The sequence below is a fragment of the Cryptotermes secundus genome, unplaced genomic scaffold (genome assembly GCF_002891405.2).
Source record: "Cryptotermes secundus unplaced genomic scaffold, Csec_1.0 scaffold56, whole genome shotgun sequence".
Lineage (NCBI taxonomy): Eukaryota > Metazoa > Arthropoda > Insecta > Blattodea > Kalotermitidae > Cryptotermes > Cryptotermes secundus.
The window spans coordinates 1,084,729-1,106,833 of NW_019744407.1; the positions used below are offsets into that span (position 1 = coordinate 1,084,729).

The following is a 22,105-nucleotide window of genomic DNA, read 5'->3' on the forward strand; positions in this document are numbered from 1 at the left end:
ATGGGCGCACGTAGCTAGCACGCTCAGTCTTGGCACGGTTGCCGTTAGAAATGGAGCTCCCGATTACTAAAACCGCGAAGTGTGAGATTCGCGCAGTTATTCTGTTTTTGAACGCAAAAGGGACTAAACCAATTGAAATTCATCGTCAATTGGTGGAAGTGTATGGCGAGTCGTGCATGGACATAAAGAACGTCCGCAAGTGGTGTAGGGAGTTTGAATCTGGTCGTACTGCAATACACGACGAAAAAAGAACTGGGAGACCGTCAATTTCTGACGAGACAGTCGCGAAGATTGAGCGAGTCATGCGTCAGGATAGGCGCATCACACTCGATGATCTCTGCATTTCGGTTCCCGAGGTTTCCCGAACCACCATTTATCGGGTTTTGACAGAGAAGTTGAATTATCGGAAGGTGTGCGCAAGATGGGTCCCGCGAATGCTCACGGAAGACCACAAACGGCAGAGAGTTGACTCTTCCCATGAATTTCTTCGCCGCTATGCTGACGAAAAGGACAACTTCTTGAATTCAATTGTCACAGGCGACGAAACCTGGGCATACCACTTCACACCTGAGACAAAACAACAATCACGTCAGTGGCGGCATTCCTCTTCGCCTAAGCCTCGAAAATTCAAGCAAACACAGTCTGCCGGTAAAGTCATGGCAACTGTGTTTTGGGATCGAAACGGGGTATTGTTGGTTGACTTTATGGAAACTGGGACCACAATAAACGCTGAGAGATATTGTGAGACACTGAGAAAACTCAGGCGGGCGATTCAGAACCGGAGAAGAGGGATGTTGAGCAAGGGCGTAAGCATTCTCCACGATAACGCTCGCCCCCATGCTGCCCGACAAACCGTCGCTCAACTGCAACAGTTTGGATGGAACATCATCACCCATCCACCCTATAGTCCGGACTTGGCGCCCAGTGACTACCATCTCTTTCCAAAGTTGAAAGAACATTTGTCTGGAAAGCGCTTCAACAACGACGATGAGGTGAAAGCTGAGGTTCGAAGTTTCCTGAACAGCATGGAGGTGAAATGGTATGACATGGGCATACAAAAACTGCCACTGCGCCTACAAAAATGCATCGACCGAAATGGCGATTATGTAGAGAAATGAGTACATGTTCAAGATTCAACTGATGTATCCAAAACTGAAAATAAATGTTTATTTTATATTTTCAAACATAGGAAACCTTACTTATTGAATTACTTTCAGTCATGACTGAAAATGTCGGCATTGAATCACACAGTAGCAAGTTTTTTCAACGAAGCTATACAGACACTGTGGCCACACGATATGAAAATTTATTAGTTCCAAATGCCACACTGTACATGAAGCAGCAGAAGGACTTAACAATGAGCTGCTTTAAACTAATACATGTTATGTGTGCAGCGCATGCTTTTCACGTCTCTGAAACCGTTCGTGTGCTTTTCCAAATGCAGGCAAGTTAGTGGCTAGTGGAAAGAACCTGTTTGTGACACCGTTGGCCAGAACAGAACTCTTTAAAAACAAATCTCCAGACACATCGTTTCCCCAACTCTAGCAATTACACATTGGGAGATCTGGTCGGATGCCACTGTGTATTATACAGAAAACTTCGAAATACACCTATTTTATTCTGTGGTAAATGAACTTCACGGGATCAATGCTTCCTCCACTACAGTACTGCGAAAAGGATTTTATGGCTCAAACAAACTGAAGGGTTTCAAAACTGACTTTTCTATCACAACTGGAAAAGAGACACAAATATACATTGGATAAACCGAATAAAATCAACGTATCGGAAGCCGATACATTAAAACAAAAATTTCGCTCGCATTTAAGTAAGAATTCAGGGTTCTAAGTCACGTGCGAGATTTCGTGAGGACCGCCTCTGTGGTGTAGTGATCAGAGTTCCTGCCCTCAGATCCAGAGGTCCGGGTTCGATTCCCAGCATTACCAGATTTTCTGAGTAGTGGCTATGAAACGGGGTCCTCTCAGCCTCGTGAGGATAACTGAGGAGCTATCTCAAGAAAATAGCGCCTCCGGTCTAGAAAACCGATATTAATGGCCTTGGGGATCCGTTGCGCTGACCAAGTGACACCCTCTATCCGCAAAAGTTTGTACCAACTTCGCTGACAAGCGGCGGTCGCTCGGTCGGTATAGTTCGCTTGCGGACTACAGGCCATGGAGTTATTATTAGTTATACAGAGAAGACGTACTTGATTTTGAAGGCCTGAAAGGTTTGCGCGCTGGAGACAACACGTGCTACGAATATGCATGATTAGTATAATGTGATGTGGAACCATGTTCCCAACACACATCACTTTTCCACGATATCGACACAGAATTTTGACAGGCAACTTAAAGACGACTTTCATGGTTCACTGCAAGAGTGCTTCAGTTTCTGTTTGAGATACTGAAGACTTTTGAAAAACTACTTTGTGTAAGCATGGGGTACATAACCTTCTACGGCACGATTCGTACGGGCGAGCTTCCATACGCGTCAGTTTCGCGGCACTCACTCCGATTCGGAGAACTCCAGGGCACATCCACGTGTACCTCATCGATCCAGTAAACAGCAAAACAGCATTCGGCAGTCACACTACCGTTTCGTATTGGCATAGCCGACAGTTTATTCGTTGAAAGCCATCTACAAGGACAATTTCCTGTCATATGCCCACATCGTGTACGACCACTTTATTTAACTTACTTTAAATTAGGTCTATCGCCGAAGCACACGTAGGAGCGAACAGCCTTGGCCGTTAATGTGATCGTAAGTTTAAAACCAAAGTAGAACAAAAACAAAGAACGGAGTCCGTAAGAGACCGAGTCATACATGTGGTCCCTGTATGTTCAACATTAATTTACAATGTAATCTATTTCTTACGTCAACATACAATAGATGAATGGCTATTTAACTACTACTTCAGTTTATAATAAAACTGCAGTACAAATTCCAGTTCTGCCGCTGAAGGGCAAAATATCCCAGTAAAATGAAAATCGTCTGTTAAAAACACAAGTTAGTGTGACCAGTGCTCTCTACTAATTCTAACTGTCGACAATCTATCTGTAACTTCGGTAAAAGAAAATTAAATCAAACGATGAGTACAACATCACAAAGAATGTGTTTGGAAGGCACACGCAGTTCATTCCAAATTGTTTCAAGCCATATGGTGAGGCTACCAAGGATTATGATTAATGATCTTACACATTTATTTTTATGTATTTGTGCATAATTTTTTAGTTTACTTCATACTTCTATATTACGTAGGTAAACCAGGAACATGTTTAACACAACACAACTGCAATGTCAGTAGATGCTGATATAAGACCATGAGTTACTAGTCAATGATTAATCGTGTATCTGAAGAATACCTGAAGATGACCCTTCAAGGGTCGAAACATGTAGCGTTGGTTTTAAATGAATAAATAAAGACATTTGTTGCGTTGACGGATGGACAAGTGAAAAGGTCTTAATATCTTATTATTATTTTTACATTACACAACCATAAGACCTCAACAAATGTTGCATTTTTTCCGAATCTCTAGGAACTTCATGGCACTACATTAAATGACGCTAATGTTGCTTCCACCTCAGGTGCTCAATGGCCGCCATGTTGGCATTACTGTTGAAGGGAAATAAAGAACTCAAATCAAAGGTAGGTGGTTTTTGGCAGAATAACTGTCTATCGAGTTTCAAGAACATTAATCAGTCGGTTCAATGTTACTAAAAGGACAAAAAAAAACTCCGTGGTTCTAGTCCGTAAGCGAAATATACTGACGGAGCGACCGCCGCTTGTCGGGAAAGTTAGTGCCAAATTTAGCGGAGAGAGGGTGTTGCGTGGTCAGGGCAACGAGTCCTCACGGCTGTTAATTTCGGTTTTCTAGACGGCAGCCGCTATTTCCTTGAAATAGCTCCTCAGTTATCCTTACGAGGCTACGTGGACCCCGTTCCAGACCCACTACTTCTCAGAAAATCTGCTAGCGCCGGGAATCGAACCCGAACCTCTGAATCTGTAGCCAGGAACTCTGACCACTAGACCACAGAGGCGGTCTACTAAAGGGACAGGTAAACAGACCTTCCAGTTACGATATTACAGTCGCGTGATATCTAGGTCCTTTCCATGTTCTGGTTCACATTCGCTCGAATGAGCCGAACCCTCCTCATGTCGGTATATGCCTATGGGCCAATTATCGAAATTTCTACAGAGACGCACATGGTTATCGGTCTCCCAGGGCTTCTTTATTTTTAATTAGTGGTTTGTTAGCCCACAACAAAACCTCGAAAGAGTGCCACTTACGGTGAAATGACACTAACAGAAAATGTGAACACAGAAACATTCACATTCCTGTGTACATACGAAATCGTGAGGTATATTGAAGCTAGTCTGTCAGACGCAACGCCCAAGGACAACAAACATACTTCTTTTTACGGCAAACATAGCTGTCCATTGGAATTGCCATGGCGTGATATTCCTACCAACTGCAGCAAGACATCGTTAAAGATCTACCCCTACTCTCTCCACACGTGCGACACGGCACTGCTGACGGAATGTACCTTCATACAATTGTGATAATTATGTCTAGAGCTCTGAAACTGCGTCATCAAGAGTGGGGTGTAGACTGTAACGCCATCATTAGAAAGTCTACCTCCCTACCTGTCTATCTATGGCTCTACAGCCCCTTGCTGGGCCTTGGCCGCCTTTTCAGTTTCTTGATGATTTACACAGTCGGTAGGACTCCTTGGACGAGTGATCAGCCCGTCGCAAGGCCTCTACCTACACACAGACATCCACGCCTCAAGTGGGATTCGTACCTACGATCCCAGTGTCTGAGCGGGCGAAGACAGTTCATGTCTTAGACCGTGCGACAACTGTGATCGGCATCACCAGAAAGTAACTAGATTCTGTGATCGGCATCATCAGAAAGTAACTAGATTATGTGATCGGCATCATCAGAAAGTAACTAGATTCTGTGATCGGCATCATCAGAAAGTAACTAGATTATGTGATCGGCATCACCAGAAAGTAACTAGATTCTGTGATCGGCATCATCAGAAAGTAACTAGATTATGTGATCGGCATCACCAGAAAGTAACTAGATTCTGTGATCGGCATCATCAGAAAGTAACTAGATTATGTGATCGGCATCACCAGAAAGTAACTAGATTCTGTGATCGGCATCATCAGAAAGTAACTAGATTATGTGATCGGCATCACCAGAAAGTAACTAGATTCTGTGATCGGCATCATCAGAAAGTAACTAGATTATGTGATCGGCATCACCAGAAAGTAACTAGATTCTGTGATCGGCATCATCAGAAAGTAACTAGATTATGTGATCGGCATCACCAGAAAGTAACTAGATTCTGTGATCGGCATCATCAGAAAGTAACTAGATTATGTGATCGGCATCATCAGAAAGTAACTAGATTCTGTGATCGGCATCATCAGAAAGTAACTAGATTCTGTGATCGGCATCACCAGAAAGTAACTAGATTATGTGATCGGCATCACCAGAAAGTAACTAGATTATGTGATCGGCATCATCAGAAAGTAACTAGATTCTGTGATCGGCATCATCAGAAAGTAACTAGATTCTGTGATCGGCATCACCAGAAAGTAACTAGATTATGTGATCGGCATCACCAGAAAGTAACTAGATTATGTGATCGGCATCATCAGAAAGTAACTAGATTATGTGATCGGCATCATCAGAAAGTAACTAGATTCTGTGATCGGCATCATCAGAAAGTAACTAGATTCTGTGATCGGCATCACCAGAAAGTAACTAGATTATGTGATCGGCATCACCAGAAAGTAACTAGATTATGTGATCGGCATCATCAGAAAGTAACTAGATTCTGTGATCGGCATCATCAGAAAGTAACTAGATTCTGTGATCGGCATCACCAGAAAGTAACTAGATTATGTGATCGGCATCACCAGAAAGTAACTAGATTATGTGATCGGCATCATCAGAAAGTAACTAGATTCTGCGATCGGCATCATCAGAAAGTAACTAGATTCTGTGATCGGCATCACCAGAAAGTAACTAGATTATGTGATCGGCATCATCAGAAAGTAACTAGATTCTGCGATCGGCATCATCAGAAAGTAACTAGATTATATTTTCAACATTCGATGGGTACCAAAATCGCAGCATTGCACTGAACGTACAGGGCTTATCTTCCGCAAGGCTGGCTACTCAAGGTAATGACGTACATTCAGAGACATGCAAAAGATGTTTATTTTTTTACACAAAAATTTTTCAGAGACCAAAGAGCGTTATAACGAATCAGCACTGAGGTCAACGACAGGTCATATTATACTAAGATATATTGGATATGAGAATTTCGCCAAGGACCACAAAGGCTTTATTAAAAACATAATATAATCTAACTTTAAAGTAAAGGGTGTCGGGATGAAAGGTACCCAAAATAAAATAATTATATCTCAGAAAGTATTTATTACACATATTTATGGGTTACACCAATCACAAAGGGAAACTATCATTTTTTTTTCTGTGTATATAACATTATCAATAAATTTCAACATGGGCTCCCTTGGTGGCACGATAAATATCTAGACGAAATTCGACCTCGTTCCACGTTGCTTGAAGCATATTTGGTGTTACCGTAGCCACAGCGTCCTTTATGTGGGTTTTCAGGTGTTGAAGGTCGTTGATCTTAAACTGGTAGATAATGTTCTTCACATAACCCCACAAGAAAAGATCTAATGGGGTTAAATCGGGCGACCTAGGAGGCCAAGCGATTGGTCCACCTATGCTGATCCATCTCCCAGCCATCTCTCTGTCCAGGTGATTCCTAACATGGCAGAAATGTGGCGGCGCCCCATCTTGTTGGAGGACAATTTGAGGTGAAAATGTGGGCCGTGCATACAGTTCTAGCATGTCCAAGTACGAACGTCCGGTCACAGGTTTTTCCGAGAAGAAAAACGGTCCAATCAACTTGCCGTGCATTAAGTCAGCCCACACATTCACTTTGGGGCTGACTCTCCAACTGCCCCAAATCCTACATCTGTACCTGCTTAAAACTCAACGTCGCGTCGTCCGAGAAGCACACTTGGCGGAGGGAATCGGGTGACGCGTCAACTCTTTCTAGCATGTCCAAAGCGAAGTTTGTGCGTGCTACTTGGACACTCGGTTTTAGTGCATGAATCATTTGAATCTTTTAAGCTCTTATGCGGAACCTTTTTTGTAGCACATCGTGCACTACTGAACGTGGAATCTGTAACTGCAAGCTAGCAGCACGAACTGATTTGCGCGGACTTCGCTAAAATGCGTCTCTAATGCGACTGACATTTTCTTCAGATGTCCGTGTCTTTCCAGGAGATTTTACACGCAACAGACTACCTGCAGTCCACTGTTTGTTGTTCCAAAACAGAATGCTTTTCCGTGTACGAGGATGATGTCCATATTGCGTTCTAAAACGACGCTGGACAGGAATAAGAGATCGAAACTCCGCTAGCCACAACACGCATTGAACCTGTTCCTGTGCTGCCGACATCGTTATTGAAGGTGACCAACTGGCGCATGCGCGTTAGCCGGGCAAGAGAAAAAACCCAGAGTTTTCCTTTCCGATGAAAATTAGTTTCAGAGAGATATACTTTTTAATTTTCGATTCGTTTCGTTCAGACACCCTGTACAACGGACTTCACATATAAACTGTTGTCACGGAATCCCTAACTTGGATCTATTCTAAACCGTGAGAAACAAAACTTTGTATGATATGTGTGACAAATAAATAGACTAGAAAAGACTGAACTAAGATCTTGGAAAAGAGTGAGTGCTGCACAGGAGTGCTACGACATTGACAAATGAATGAAGAAACAAAATATTTCGGTGCGGCCATATATAGCAGAAACTGATAACAATAATCGATGAATATAAGACCTCTTTAGGCATTACGACGGGGTCGTTAATGAAAATATATATTGTAAGATTTGAGGCTTTCACGGCGGTGACTATGAAGAAAGCAGTCCTCTGGGATTTGGCATCGTGTATATGTGGTGTTAACCGACGTTCCTCCGAAACGTCGGTTAACACCACATATACACGGTGCCAAATCCCAGAAGACTGCTTTCTTCAAAATATATATTCTTTTTAAAAAGTCCCACTGGCTCTGCTTATCAAAAACCAGAGAATGAGGGCAGGAACTAAATACGAAACGTCGTTACGCTCAATAACTCCAGTCAGTGGTGTTATATACGTGTATATGAATATCTGTGCACTATACTGTACATTACGCCAAAAAGTGCAACACCAAATCAGTTCTTAAAAACCACACAACTTTCTCCACGGCCATCACATGTTAGAGATCAACTTGCGATTATTCCAGGGCATTACTTTTCCTTTAAGATAATCCGTATTCATCCATCCATGCAAGAAACTCCAACTTCAATCCTGCATGCAGACAAACTTACGATTTTATCTAAAGGCCTGGAACGCCAGTAACTTACAGCTTCCTACCAACTACACAACGTACCGAATTTATGCGCTCACATCCCGATTCTAATTTAGAATGTATTAAAAAACAGTTCCAGTTTTCTGGAACCAGAAATCCCCAAAATAACACAAGCGGTCGGGATGTGGCCCTTGGAATTCTCTCCATCAGCCCGCAATCTGCTGAGGACACGCTCAAGTTTACGAACTGTAATGACACGAAGAAACCATTTCTATAGTGCAGATATGCGGACGACGTTCTATTATGGTATAAGATAGCCCCTATTATAAGTTTCCAAAGACACAGAGACCGACAGTTGAACAAAGCACATTTCTCTCGCAACCGATGAAACTGAAAAGGGTTTATAAGAGGACTACACTGCCTAAGGAGTCAGGAGAGAGGGGGTCGAACACCTCCACCGTGACCCTGAGAGTCGTAAGAGGCGACAGTAAACAGTATTAAATATCTGGTCATGATCCCCACATGGGGCTCGAAGCCAAGACTTACTGACTGACTAACCGTCAATGTGACTTTGACTTTGACTAAGGAGTCAGTTGAAATAGAGCAGCAGTTGCGGGAAGAAGACCCGAACGCGTGGTTAGAAGATTTGATGCGATAATTTGTGATACTGCCGATGGCAGTAATTGGGAAACTGTGGATTGTATAAGTGTAAGAGTGAGTGTTCAATAAATTCGCTATATCAAATAAGGCGTGAAGTTACTTGTCGCGTTATATACCAAACATGTGACAATATATATAAAAAGTAAAGCTATCCCTGTAACAGGCCGTGAAGGTCCATAGGGTTGTGAGATGTTGAGGGTCTCACACTGTCTAGACAATCGGCTCAAAGATGGCGGTAACGTTGTCAGCCTTACGCGCCGGCCGCGCTTTACTCCCCAGGAAAATCATTCAACTAATTCATGGCACTCATTTCTGTTAGAGGCTGAGTCGACCCCAGGGCCATAGTGCGGCTGGAAGGATTAGGTAAATTGAAAGAAATCCACCCCATCGGGACTTTAACCCGCGACCTTCCGGCTTGTAGCATACTGCCTCAACCAACTACGCTACCGCGTGCCCAGACCTGTATAAGAAATCTGAAATAACTTCCTACACTCAACAGGACCTAACAAATATGATATTAATTACGTCTGAACTCTTGTGAAACTTGCGCTTTGTTAACACCAATCTTAAAAATGGCACGATCTGTTAATTACATAGAATCGGACATGATGTTTTATACTTGGCTATCGAACAAGAAATGTACACTTGGAGCGAAGTTCGTCTACAAGAGAGAACTAAATAATCTGTAAAACACGTATAAACAAAATCGTCTGAGGAGCACAATAACAACAATTATAGCATCAGCAACCATAAGCCATCCATCTAGCAATCTAAAATTAACTGAAGTCATCATACGCACGCATATACAGTGTCCTATTTTAAACACTTGTTACAGATCATTTTGCACCTCTTCGTAGTACTTTGGTATTCGTCTCGAATACATCAGATACCTTCTCCCACCTCATGCAAACTGAATATTGGGGGGGGGGGGNTCTCATTACGGACATAAAACTACAAAAGAATTTTCAATGGCTTCATAAATTAATTGTAATATTTCAGTTTTAACCTCACAAGTGGACAGGATGTCGGAAAATAATACAGCAACAGTGTTTGAAAAACAATAGCAAGCAGATCCTCTAACCTTCAGCTAACATTAACTCTCCTTGGGCTTCTCATTACGGACATAAAACTACAAAAGAATTTTCAATGGCTTCATAAATTAATTGTAATATTTCAGTTTTAACCTCACAAGTGGACAGGATGTCGGAAAATAATATAGTAGCAGTCTGAAAAAGAATAGCACAACTGGAGGATATTGCGAACGGTCTTTGGCATCCTTATCGCCGACGTAAGGATGACGAAAGAGATTAACCACATTAACATACAACGCTTTCCGGTCTCCTAATAATCTTATGTTTATAGGCAAAGGCAAAGTTGTCCCTGTGCTATCCACTGGATAGGGGGTTGGGTGAACCCCAGAGCTGGTCTGGACGACACGGAGAATTGAAATTCTTGACCCCACCGGGACTCGCACTCCGATCCCGCTGTCGTCCAGCCAGTAGCCGATCGCTATACCGACTGCATTATCTCGGCTCAAATCACTGTTTATGCCACACCTAAAATCTACGCCCCTTTGTGTGTGGCGCTGGAATCCCATTTTCTTGCATTGGTTCGCAAGTTCTTTAAGTCAGATGTTGTTCAACATCGCATTGGATGAGAGGATGATCATGTAAGGAGATCTGGAAAAGGCTGTGGAGAAGCGGCTTTGACCTACTTTTGCCCAGGTTCCAGTAAAGTTAAGTACTTCCCTTGTCATCACGGCATGATGAGTTCTCTGGCCGAGAACGGAGAAGACCTCCAAACATGGATGGTAACTGTATACATTCTTAAAAAGCAGTCGAGGACAACAGATACGAGGTGACATTCCAGCTTTAGGGTTGTGTGGGAGTGATGAAAGCTTCTAGCAGTAGAATTAGTAGTACATCCAAGTTGACAGGCCCAGTCAAATGTAGATCGGTAAACCTAGATTTATATGGCAATTTATCTGGCAACAATAACACATATGACCCCCTTCTGCTGGTATCGCTACTTTATTGCAGTGGTGGGGCTTGGGTGCCTAAATCAACCTGAAAGCCATGTCGGCGGTAACATGTTACCAGTTGGGCCTCCCATGCCGGACGGGTCAAAGGCGATAGGCTAGACCAAAAGAGATACCCTTGGATGACAGCCTCAAGGAAGGCTGTTTTCAAGGAGGCCAAGGCTCACAAAGGGCTGAAGCGCTAAACAAGAAGAACACAGATTAAACATGTGAACCAAATATTCTTGATTTTTACTATTCTGAAGATTCTGTAAGAAAGAAATACTGCTTCAAAACTGGACAGGACCAATCAAATACTGATCGAGAGAAACCTACGTCTTCTGTGGTTGCTTATTTGGTAATATTACAATATGTGCAACAAGTGAAACACACAACTGTACTTAAATTTTATTATTCTAATAAATTTGTAAAACATCCAAGTGCCTGTACCTCCTTCATCCTGTTTTCAACTCTAAGTTCAGCGAACAGGACGAAGGACTGAACAGATGCTCTCAAGAGGATTTGTAGGCCAGTTAAGTTGCCTAGCCCATAAAGAAGCACCACGGCACCTTCAGGGTGTTCTCTTAAGGAGTCCACACACGTACGAATCTGGCTCGGCGATCTTGACTCGGGAGCCGGGCTCGGATTAATTTCACCACAAACGCGTGAGCTGACTCCCAACTCTGCGACCCACACACGGAGTTTGGCTCATTGGAACCCGAGCTGAGGCGGACTCGCGAGCCAGACTCGTACGTGCATGGATCCCTTTACATAGAACAATTATACTTCTGTAATGCACCAGCACAGTGGGTATAGAGACTGGCTACGGGCAGGACGACCAAGGGGTCGGAGTTCGAGTCCCGGTGGTGTCAAGAATTTCACTTCACAATGTCGTTCAGACGGTCTCTGGGGCCCACCCAGCCTCCTATTCAACGGGTATCGGGGCTCTTTACCCGGGGAGTGAAGCTGACCACTCACCTCCAACTAAGAAAACGTGGGTCTATACATTCACCCTCCCATACGTCTTCATGGTGTAGTGCTTAATTAGTTAAGGACAGGGACAACTTTACCCTTTTTTTTTTACATACACCAATCACTTGCACTGGTATATATGTCAATTCCCCGTAACAGGGGTCATAAAAATAACTCAACTTAGGCCACCTGGAAAACATTCCTAAATTTCATTATCATTTCAGAATCCCGCCACAACTGAGTACTTTAAAATGCGCTGTGGTGGTACTTTCGTAAGAATAATCTGATTGATTTAGTATTTATTAGTCACTGCTTACTCGTGGGGCTTAAGCAAGGGGACTGAATCAAGGTATTTCCACTCTTGACCCTAAAGACTTTCTATTCTCGTTCCACCCTAAACGTTCACTATCCGAAAATTGGAATTCTTCATTCCTTCTTTCCCATTTGTTCCGTAACCTCCGAACATAGCCGACAGGTGGTGCGGAACAACCAAAGCCAAGCTGCAAATTCCAGATCTTCGCTCACAGTATCCCTGCCAGGAAAGCACTATGATCTCATAAACAGCCATGAGTTACATTATTATGAAATTCTTATGCGTTTCTTGCGATTTTCTGTACCTCACTGATCTTGATGTTCAGGAATTGTAGATATAAACCAACCGCTCGAAAGTTAAGCATACTGCTCAGTTAAAAATTATTTCCCTAATATTTCTAAATAGCCTAATATGAAACCTACATTTAAATAAACTAAATCTTAATGAGATCTATATATTATGTTATGTTCGTACGACTCTTTGCTGTGCAAAACCGTTAAGTTCGATTGGAGTTCCATGCAAAATGAAGGTTACAAATAACAAATTTTCTCTGACGACCTATTTCCCGAGGGAACTGTTAATGAGGCATTATACTATCGATTTATTAGTAACTGGAGATTTCCGGAGATCACACATAAATTAATTCTAGTAGTCCGCATATCGTGTAGACGTAATGTTAAAAAATGAACACGCGTTTCAGTTATATAAAATCCACGTTCGCATATCGGAAAAATATTTGGTTACAAGAAAAGTCTGCCAGCAGTACGGGATGCGCAACCTCTCGATCTCCCAGCAAGTCAGAAAGTAAATAAAATACATAAGATATGAACGCCCATACAAACAAAACAAGACAAACTCCGTGATTTCAGTCCGCAAGGGAACCATACCGACCGAGCGACCGCCGCTTGTCGGCGAAGTTTAGTGCCAACTTTTACAGATAGACGGTGTCGCGTGGTAAGCGCAACGTATCCACACGGCCGTTAATTTCGGTTTTCTAGACCGTAGATGCTATTTCCTTGAAATAGCTCTTCAATTATCAACACAAGGCTGAGTAGAGCCCGTTCCAGACCCACAAATTCTCCGAAAAAATCTGGTAGCGCTGGGAATCGAACCCGGACCTCTGAATCTGTAGCCAGGAACGCTGACCACTAGACCACAGAGGCAATCGACATGAACGCCCACAGAACTGCTAATTTAAGTAGGGGAACAAAATATCTTCTGCTGTAATTGAAGGGAGGTTCCGGGCTAGCTCAGTCGGTATGGTGACGATCTAGGGGATGGACGGCCGTGGTTAGATTCCCGGCAGAGTCAAGCGACTCTTCTCTTCTCCATAATATCGTGACCGGCTCCAGGGCGCACCCAACCGTCTAGCCAATGAATGTCGGGGCTCTTTCCGCGGGGTTAAAGCGGCCGGGAAGTGAAGCTAATCACTCACCTAATATAGGTCTCTATTCTCTCATACGCCCTCATGGTGTGGTGATCAACAGGGACTGGACTTTTATGTACAGGAAGAAATATGCATTTGCATTAAAATCCCTAGTGATTAATTAATGAGTTGAGTGGTCTGTGTGCGCCAACCGCCGACGTAATCGGCCGCAGTTGCCTTAAGTATCAGAAACACTGATGTATTCCTTTTTTCACTTCGGCCAAGTTTGCTGGAAAACAAACTGGTACAATATACACACAAGGCGACTTTAACCTAATACAATCATTTTACCTTCATGCGACTTTCTGCTGTGAAGTTCATGACGACTATACGGAATGTGTAGGTTACGATCTGGGAATACTAGTGCAGGATTACTGTGCAGTAAGTAACGCTAACATGGCTACGAGGAAGATGAGTTCTGCGGGTATGAACCAGATTTAACTAGTTCAAGCAGGGGCTCATGGCAGGATTTCATTATGGAAGGACATTTGGCTTCTCCAGATGTTAAAGCGGTCGAAGAGGAAGAAGACACAATTAAAATATACTTAACCAGAATTACGTGGGGACACGCGGCAGCGCAGTTTGTTGAGGCACTATGCTACTAGCCGGAGTGTCGCGGGTTCGATTCCCGCTCAGGTGATTCGATTTTTCTATTTACCTAATCCTTCACTGTGGTCGACTCGGCCTCTAACAGAAATAAGTACTAAGGGTCCCCATACACACACAGTTTGGCCTCCAGTTCGGCCTGCACAGTTGAAGACTGAAAGGCAAAACTGACGTGTGTGGTGCGGCCGGCCAATAGTTTGGACTGTTGGCCTGTGGGAATCCCGTCAGTCCGTCAGTTCTGCCTGCAGGACCGTAGCACGTGACGTGTGTGACTCAACATTATAGGCTGGAAGACCGTGATTGTGGCATGAAGCCTGCCGCTTTATCTGGGCGTGTATGGGGAGGAAAGGGAGGGGGTAAACTGTCACAGTTTTGCCTGTAAGGTCGATCGGAAGGCCAAACTGTGTGTGTATGGGGGGGCCTAAGAATCTTCTTAGGGGCAAAGGGCGGCCGGCGCGTAAGGCTGAAAACCTCACTGCCATCTGTGAGTCAACTGTCGATAAAATGTAAGACCCTCGACGTCTCACAACTCCATGGGTCTCCACGGCCTGTTACAGGGATAGATTTACCTTTTTACCTTACCAGGAATTACGTTTCAGGTACTTTTTTTTATTGCTAATGGGGTGGGACTAAGTCCCTTGTACTGCGGCCACTTCTGGTCTATTGTACCAGCCCCAGATGATAGGTGAGGATGATTGTGGAGCAATTGGTGGAGTAAAGATTGGCAGGGGAAACCGAAGTACTCGGAGAAAACCTGCCCCAGCGCCACTTTGTCCACCACAAATCCCACTTGACCAGACCCGAGCCGCCGCGGTGGGAAGCCAGGGATTAACAGCTTGAGCTATGGTGCTGCCTTTCAAGTAATTAGTTATAATTGTTTTGGAAATGTGGAAGTCTTTTGTGCAAGCTAATGCAATAAGCAGTTACATGTCACAGTCTTTACTTTCTACTCAAGCGGTATTAGCCCAAATACCAAAGGATGTGTTATTTGATGAAGTAATCTTCATGGTATACCGCATTCCACGCACTGCTTGGAGTAAAAATCCCGGACGCATGCATACACGGAGAATGAAACTGAGAATCTGGTGTCCAACCTAAAAGCGTCGTTTCTAACTTGACCATCTCGCTAACCTTTAGACGACTTGTATTGGTACGAACATATCAGCACATTCGTGGGCGATAAAATTATTTAAATATAAATCTCAAAATCAGAACTCCTGTGGTCTAACGAAAGCTATGGATTTCATTAAAAAAATAAATCGACATTATGAACCAGGGGCCATATTTAAAGGGCTTTTTATGAATTTAACTATAAAGTGTTTTCCTGTCAAAATTTAATACGAAAATAAACATTCTGTTGTGAAGGGGCAAACATAAAATACTAAATTTGCGAATTTGGCAATCAAATATAACTTTGTAAGTAATTTTTCAAGACATCCTTCCGAATGGTGCACAGCCCTGGTTAAGGTATATTTCACAGAGCTTATTTAGCTTTAAAGACATGTCGTTAAAACATAGTTCAATGTACATGAAGTGCCAAAAGTCATGAGATAGGTACCTAGTATCGTGTAGGACCCCCTCTAGCCCGGCGAAGTGCAGCAAATCGACGTGGCATCGATTCCACAAGTGGACGGAAGACCTCTGGAGAGATGTTGAGCCATGCCGTCTGGATAGCCGCCCACAGCTTCCTAGTATTTGTAGGTGCAGGATTTTGGGTGCGAATGGACCTCTCCACCACGTCCCATAAATGCTCGATTGGGTTCATGTCGGGCGAACGTGGTTGCCACACCATTCGTCGGAACTCTCTAGAATGCTCATCGAACCAATTATGGACAACTCCGGCCCGATGACAGGTTGCATTGTCCTGCTGGAATATTCCATCGTTGTGGGGGTACATGAAGTCCATGAAGGGCTGCAAATGGTCACCAAGAAGTGTAACGTAGCGGTCACCGGTCAATGACGTGTTTAGGTGGACGAGCGGACCCAACTCATGCCACGTGAACACACCCCACACCAGTATGGAACCACCACCAGTCTGCACGGTGCCTTGTTGACAACTGGGGTCCATGGCCTCATGGGGTCTACGCCACACCCGAACCCTACCATCCGCCCGAAACCACTGCTACCGTGACTCATCGGACCACGCCACATGTCGCCAGTCCTCCAGGGTCCAATTAGCGACGTCACAAGCCCAGGTGAGGCGCTGTGTCTGGTGTCGTGGTGTCAACAGAGGCACTCTGGTCAGTCTTCTGCTCCCATATCCCATGGAAGCTAAAGAACGCTACACTGACCTGCTGGATATGCGTCTGGTACCTCCTGCATTGAATGTGGATGTGATTTCAGCCAGTGTCGCTTGTCTGTTACCACGGACAATTCTAGCTAGACGCCGCTGGTCACAATCATTAAGCACCAGTGGTCGGCCACTGCGCTGTCCACGGTGGGTGGAAATGCCTTCCACAAGGTATTCCCGGTACACACGTGACACCGTGGATCGAGGAATGTTGAATGACTGCACAACTTCGGAAATGGAATGTCCCATCCGCCTGACACCCACTATCATGCCCCGTTCAAGCTCCAATAATTCACGACGGCTTGCCATGCGCAGACTGGCCGGTGTTCAACCTGACTCACGAGAGAACACCTCACAACTGATACTGCTCTGGGCATTCCCAAGCCGTCAAAGGACGGTGGCGCCACTTAAAAATAAATTTACATGCTGCTATCCCATGACTTTTGGCACTTGGGTGTATAATTATGCGTGGTCTGCTGTAGCCTAGATTAAAGGCGAAAAAAAAGGTCTCTTCTTTAGCGTCACAAGTGTTATCTTAAATGTTACATTTAACACAACACACTAACACACACTGAAGAACACAAGCTGAATATCACGTAGTCAGTATTTTCAAGGCCGATCAAAGTGACCGCGCGGTCTAAGGCATGAAATGCCTTCACCCGTTCGAACACTGGGATCGTAGGTTCGAATCCCATTTAAGACATGGATCTCTCTGTTTATTCTGTGCTTGTGTTAAGGCAGCGGCCTTGTGACGGGCTAATCCCCCGTCCAAGGAGTCCCACCGACTGTCTTAGATTAATAAACTGAAGTGAAACGAAGTTTCACCGGTCTGGGCGCTGTGGAGAAATCTTGCCTCTTCGGGAATCGAAGCCAGTAGCCGGTTGCTATACAGACTGAGATATCCCGGCACGAAAAGACGTCGATGAAGAAGAGTCGAATTAATTTTAGGAAAATTTTGAAATAATTCAGTGTCACATGAATCTTTGTCGCCATGATTATCAAAGAGCTTAAGAGAAAGATGTGAAGAATGTAGTCGGTCCGGCCAGGTCAAGTAATGGAAACGGTACATTTTTAGGTCCATATGAACAGAACAAAAGCATCGGTCTTTCCGTCCGTCTGTACGATCGACGAGTAGACAGTGTTTCCATACGGGAGTTCCTTCCAGGCATTTATCGGAAAACTGCACGTTTATCCGAATCGAGAGAAAACTCAGTCGAGAAATAGGGAAAAGTACTGTATGTAGTTCTGCGATAATTAAACTCAGAGAAGGAGGAGGAAACACTGACACGCGGAGTCGAAGGTTAAGGTCGAGAGTGAAAAAAGGAACTACAAGTCATTATGGACTGTAAAGCAAGCTGGTACACATTAGAATGATCGAAATGTTTTTTTTAAAGATAGAGAATCCGATAGAAATTGTTTTACGATAGCTGAAGCTCGGTCACTTATAAGTAAAAAGTAAAAAAGTAAAGCTATCCCTGTACCAGACCGTGAAGGCCCACGGGTTTGTGAGGCGTTGAGGGTCCTACATTATCTAGACAGTCGGCTCAAAGATGGCGGTAAGGTTGTCAGCCCTACGCGCCGGCCGCGCTTTGCTCCCCAGGAAAATTATTTAATTAATTCCTTGTACTCATTTCTGTTAGAGGCTGAGTGAATCCCAGGGCCATAGTGCGGCTGGAAGGATTAGCTCAACTGAAAAAAAAAATTCAATGACCTCATCGAGACCTGAACCCGCGACCTTCCAGCTTGTAGCATAGCCCCTCAACCAACGGTCACTTATGGAAAGAGGAATATTATTAAATTGTGAGAGATATGTTAAATTGCTTAAAATCTGCTCGATGCGCAGTTAAAACATTAAACAATCATGATGCAGATTTTGTAACAAGCGATGGACTTTTCATGTTTATTTTTAGTAATTTGGAAAAACGGAATTCTGCTTTGCACATTGTGATTTTGAAAGAAATTAGAAATGAATTGCTTAAACGCAGGAATATAAATCTAGTATCCCTCAGTAAATGTTTATGCAATTTCAGTTTATATGGGGTAAAAAGGACGACTTTTTTGCTTTGGTAAACAATAATGAAATAGCTCGATAACCTATTAATCATTACTGGAAAGACTTCTTAAAGGAAAATATGCTTTAACAGGAGAAATGCAAATAGGAGACGTGAATGTTGTTGTGGAATACTTCGACATGAAATCAGAAACTGATCTAAAATCTCAGTTACCAAAAGCGATATCGATTTGAACGGCAAAACCAAAATCAGGGCAAACAAAATATTTTCATCGTAAANATCTAACAGACGGGTGTCCGGTGCTAGGTAACAGACCGGTAAACACATATGACAGCAACGACTGCGCAACAATAGGGCGTCCATTGTTAGGCAGTGAATGGGTGGACACGCTTGACAATACATGATATCCGTTGCTGAGCAGTTGATGTTTTCTGCAGATGGTCCGTGCCGAGCCTATATAGGAAGCAGTGAAGATTGTTCGAGGGGGAGAAACAGTGTGAAGGCTGGGTCGAATACCTCCACCGTGACCCTGTGAGTCGTAGCAGGCGACGAAAAGGGAAATCTCAAATCTGAGAGAGCAAAATATGGTCACGAGTCTCAAGGGATTGGGACCCGAGAAAGACTGCGCTGGCAAGGGCCAGCAGCATATACAAAATACAGACCCTTCCTCCCGTCAGAGAGGGCGCTCTACAAAAACAAAACCGTAACTGTCTAACAGTAATATGTGGTCATGAGCCTCAGATGGGGCTCGACACCAAGACTTACTGACTGACCGTCAGTCGCAATGTAATTTTGACTTTGTTCGAGGGGACTCGTCAGGAAGCCGCCATTCGAGGCAGTTCAATAATTAATGTGTTAACCTTGAGAGTGTTATAATTGTCTGTGTGTCATAGGTACAGCAATCTTGAAAGTGTAATAACGAATTCTAGTTAAGACGTGTGAAATTATCCAATAATTGGAGCTATCAAATCCGGAACCCATTATTTACTGTCGTGCTACCAGGATACATGTGCAATTTTTATGGTCTCTCATAATTATTTCGGGAATTCCCGAGAATTCAGATTTCTCGTTCCCGAATCCCGAAGATTAATATCTGTCGAGAATTTGGAAACACTACGCGTGGGTGCAGGAAGACCAGATGAGCACAGCAGGGTACGAATCCCGCCTAAATCCAAGGTGACAGTTTATCTGTCAAGGGGGATAGTCACTGGTGGGGGCGGCCTCTTTATGTAAAACGTTGTCAACAAAATTGCTAAAAAGGGGGCAGGGGTATTATGTGACATACGAATAATCTCTTAAAACGTGAACATTTAAATATGAACATGAATTGTCCTTTCGTCCCTTAATTACATGCATGGAAGGGCGTGATCAATTTTATTCGGTCCCAGCTCCACCTGTTGCGACGGTCATGAGCTCAGACTGTTTCCCAGTGGCAACTTATACACTTTGTGTGCACAAATTTTAATGTACAAAAGGAAATAAAGTTCATTCTTGTCCACGTATTCAAATTCGGTGTAGGTATATCGACTTAACTCTAACAACTACTAACTCCTTAAAAGACGACGCCTTTCTAAGTCATACATCAAAGCCTGAGCACATAAAATGTAGAAAAAAGAGATCCCCTCATATATTATAGGTTAAGTCTTACTCATCTGAATTTTCTGAAGTTATATATTGTAACGTGTTGCGTTACTGAATACGCCGTTCGGATTGTTAACTGGTTTATTCAACAACGTACAAGTAACGGCTACAATTAATTATAACGATGTTGCGGGGTTTCACAATTTATAACCCTATTCGCAAATCAAATCACGCTACTGTCAGTAGACTACACGTTTCACAGTACGGGAGCTATATAAGTGTCACTGTATCGCACACTCCCAATCAATTCTCAGTTATCACAAACTGTCACTGATTATCACACACTTTCAGTCGTAACTCGCCGTTGGCTTAGATTCCAACTCTACTCGCAGGCTGCTGCCTTGAGAACTGTTGATAACACACTAACTCTCTCCGGGGACGGCTACAACTACTGAACTCGGCGACGGCCACATTTCCACTCTCTCACGCTTACTGCTCAGCCGGCTTTTATTCCGTTCGCTGTTGCCTGTTGCCCGCGTCAACAGCGTCGTTGCGTGCCACGTAAGTGTCTGCGTATAGCCTAGCAAACGCTGTTACCTCACGCCGTCTTACGTCACCGCTGTTGACTCGCGTTGCCTAGCTACCAGGACGCTGGGACTCGGCTAACTTCGACTCCGCTCGGCGCGTCCGCTCCGGGGGGGGGGTCCAGCTAGCGCGACACGTCACAATATTTATAGAATTACATCGATATAAGCCTATATCGAATTTGAATACATGGATAAGCCTGAACTTCATTTCTTAAACTGAGCAAGCAATTTATGTGGGAGAATATTTTTATATACACAACCCCAAATTTTAAGCGACTAGAATAATTCCATAAAAGTTGAACTTGGCAGATGCAAGAATAAAAGCAAGGTAATAACTTACACAGATGTATTTGAAATATGACGCCAAACACGAAATAAACTGCATATCAAATAAAGTATGAGAAGTTCATATTAAAGGTGGCAACAAGAATATTGTGGCATATCTGCTGAAAGCCAGAACTGAGAAGCCAGCAGACAGCCGTTGATAGGGAACGGCCCTGAAAACACTCCCATTGATAGGCAATAGCGCGGTCGCATCCACGTGATGGCCGCAACAGACACGCACGCAAAAACTGAAGAGCTCTTGGAAGATGTTTTCTGTGCGGTCCGTGCCGAGCTTACATAACAAGGGAAGTGTTTGACTTCAGTTACTGTAGCACACGTATAAAAAGTACTCAGTGACACTGAGATCCTTGCCGGATGCACACCGGCTAAAGTGAGGGAAAGCTCTGAGTGGACCTCTATTGTGAATAGTGCAGAGAACAGAACAAACTTTTGTAAAGGTCTAGATGGAAATTCGCATTTTAGCGTTCTTTATGGCATGCATATGGTAACACTGATAAACCGAAGGCCGTCCTGAAGGTGACTGCATAGGCAGGACAAAATGGTGCAGTGAACAAAACCTCCGTGGAATCAACGGTCCAGGATAATGACTTCCAGGAAGTAATGTGACGCAAGAGGAAAACGTCTAATGATACTTCGCAGACAGGGAAGAAGTAGACTAATGGTGTCCCAACATCCGCAGCTGTCAAGCTGCCTCCAAAAGAAGTGTAAACCAGCAACTTCTTCGCACCTTTCAGAACCACTGACACGGACAAGGAGCCTACAGCAGCAGAGAACGCAATACTGGAGCAGGAGGCTCCCAGAATGTCATGTATGTCGCCACCAACAGAGATTACTTCTGCCACAAGCCTCATTCGACTCCAAAGCGTCTTAAAAGGCCCTGTAAAAGG

General features: G+C 43.8%; 1 protein-coding gene across 4 annotated transcripts in view; it reads right to left on the reverse strand.

Annotated features, from left to right (window-relative positions):
• Window positions 1-22,105, reverse strand: part of LOC111874641 (E3 ubiquitin-protein ligase RNF19B) — a 137,496-nt gene that overhangs the window by 66,673 nt on the left and 48,718 nt on the right. The window contains exon 1 of one of the 4 annotated variants that reach the window (XM_023870300.1): window positions 14,089-14,166. The exons of the other annotated variants lie outside the window; for them this stretch is intronic. The gene's annotated coding sequence lies outside the window, so the exon portion shown is untranslated. Of the gene's footprint in view, window positions 1-14,088; window positions 14,167-22,105 lie in introns of those variants that run through there. 4 annotated transcript variants of the gene reach the window in all.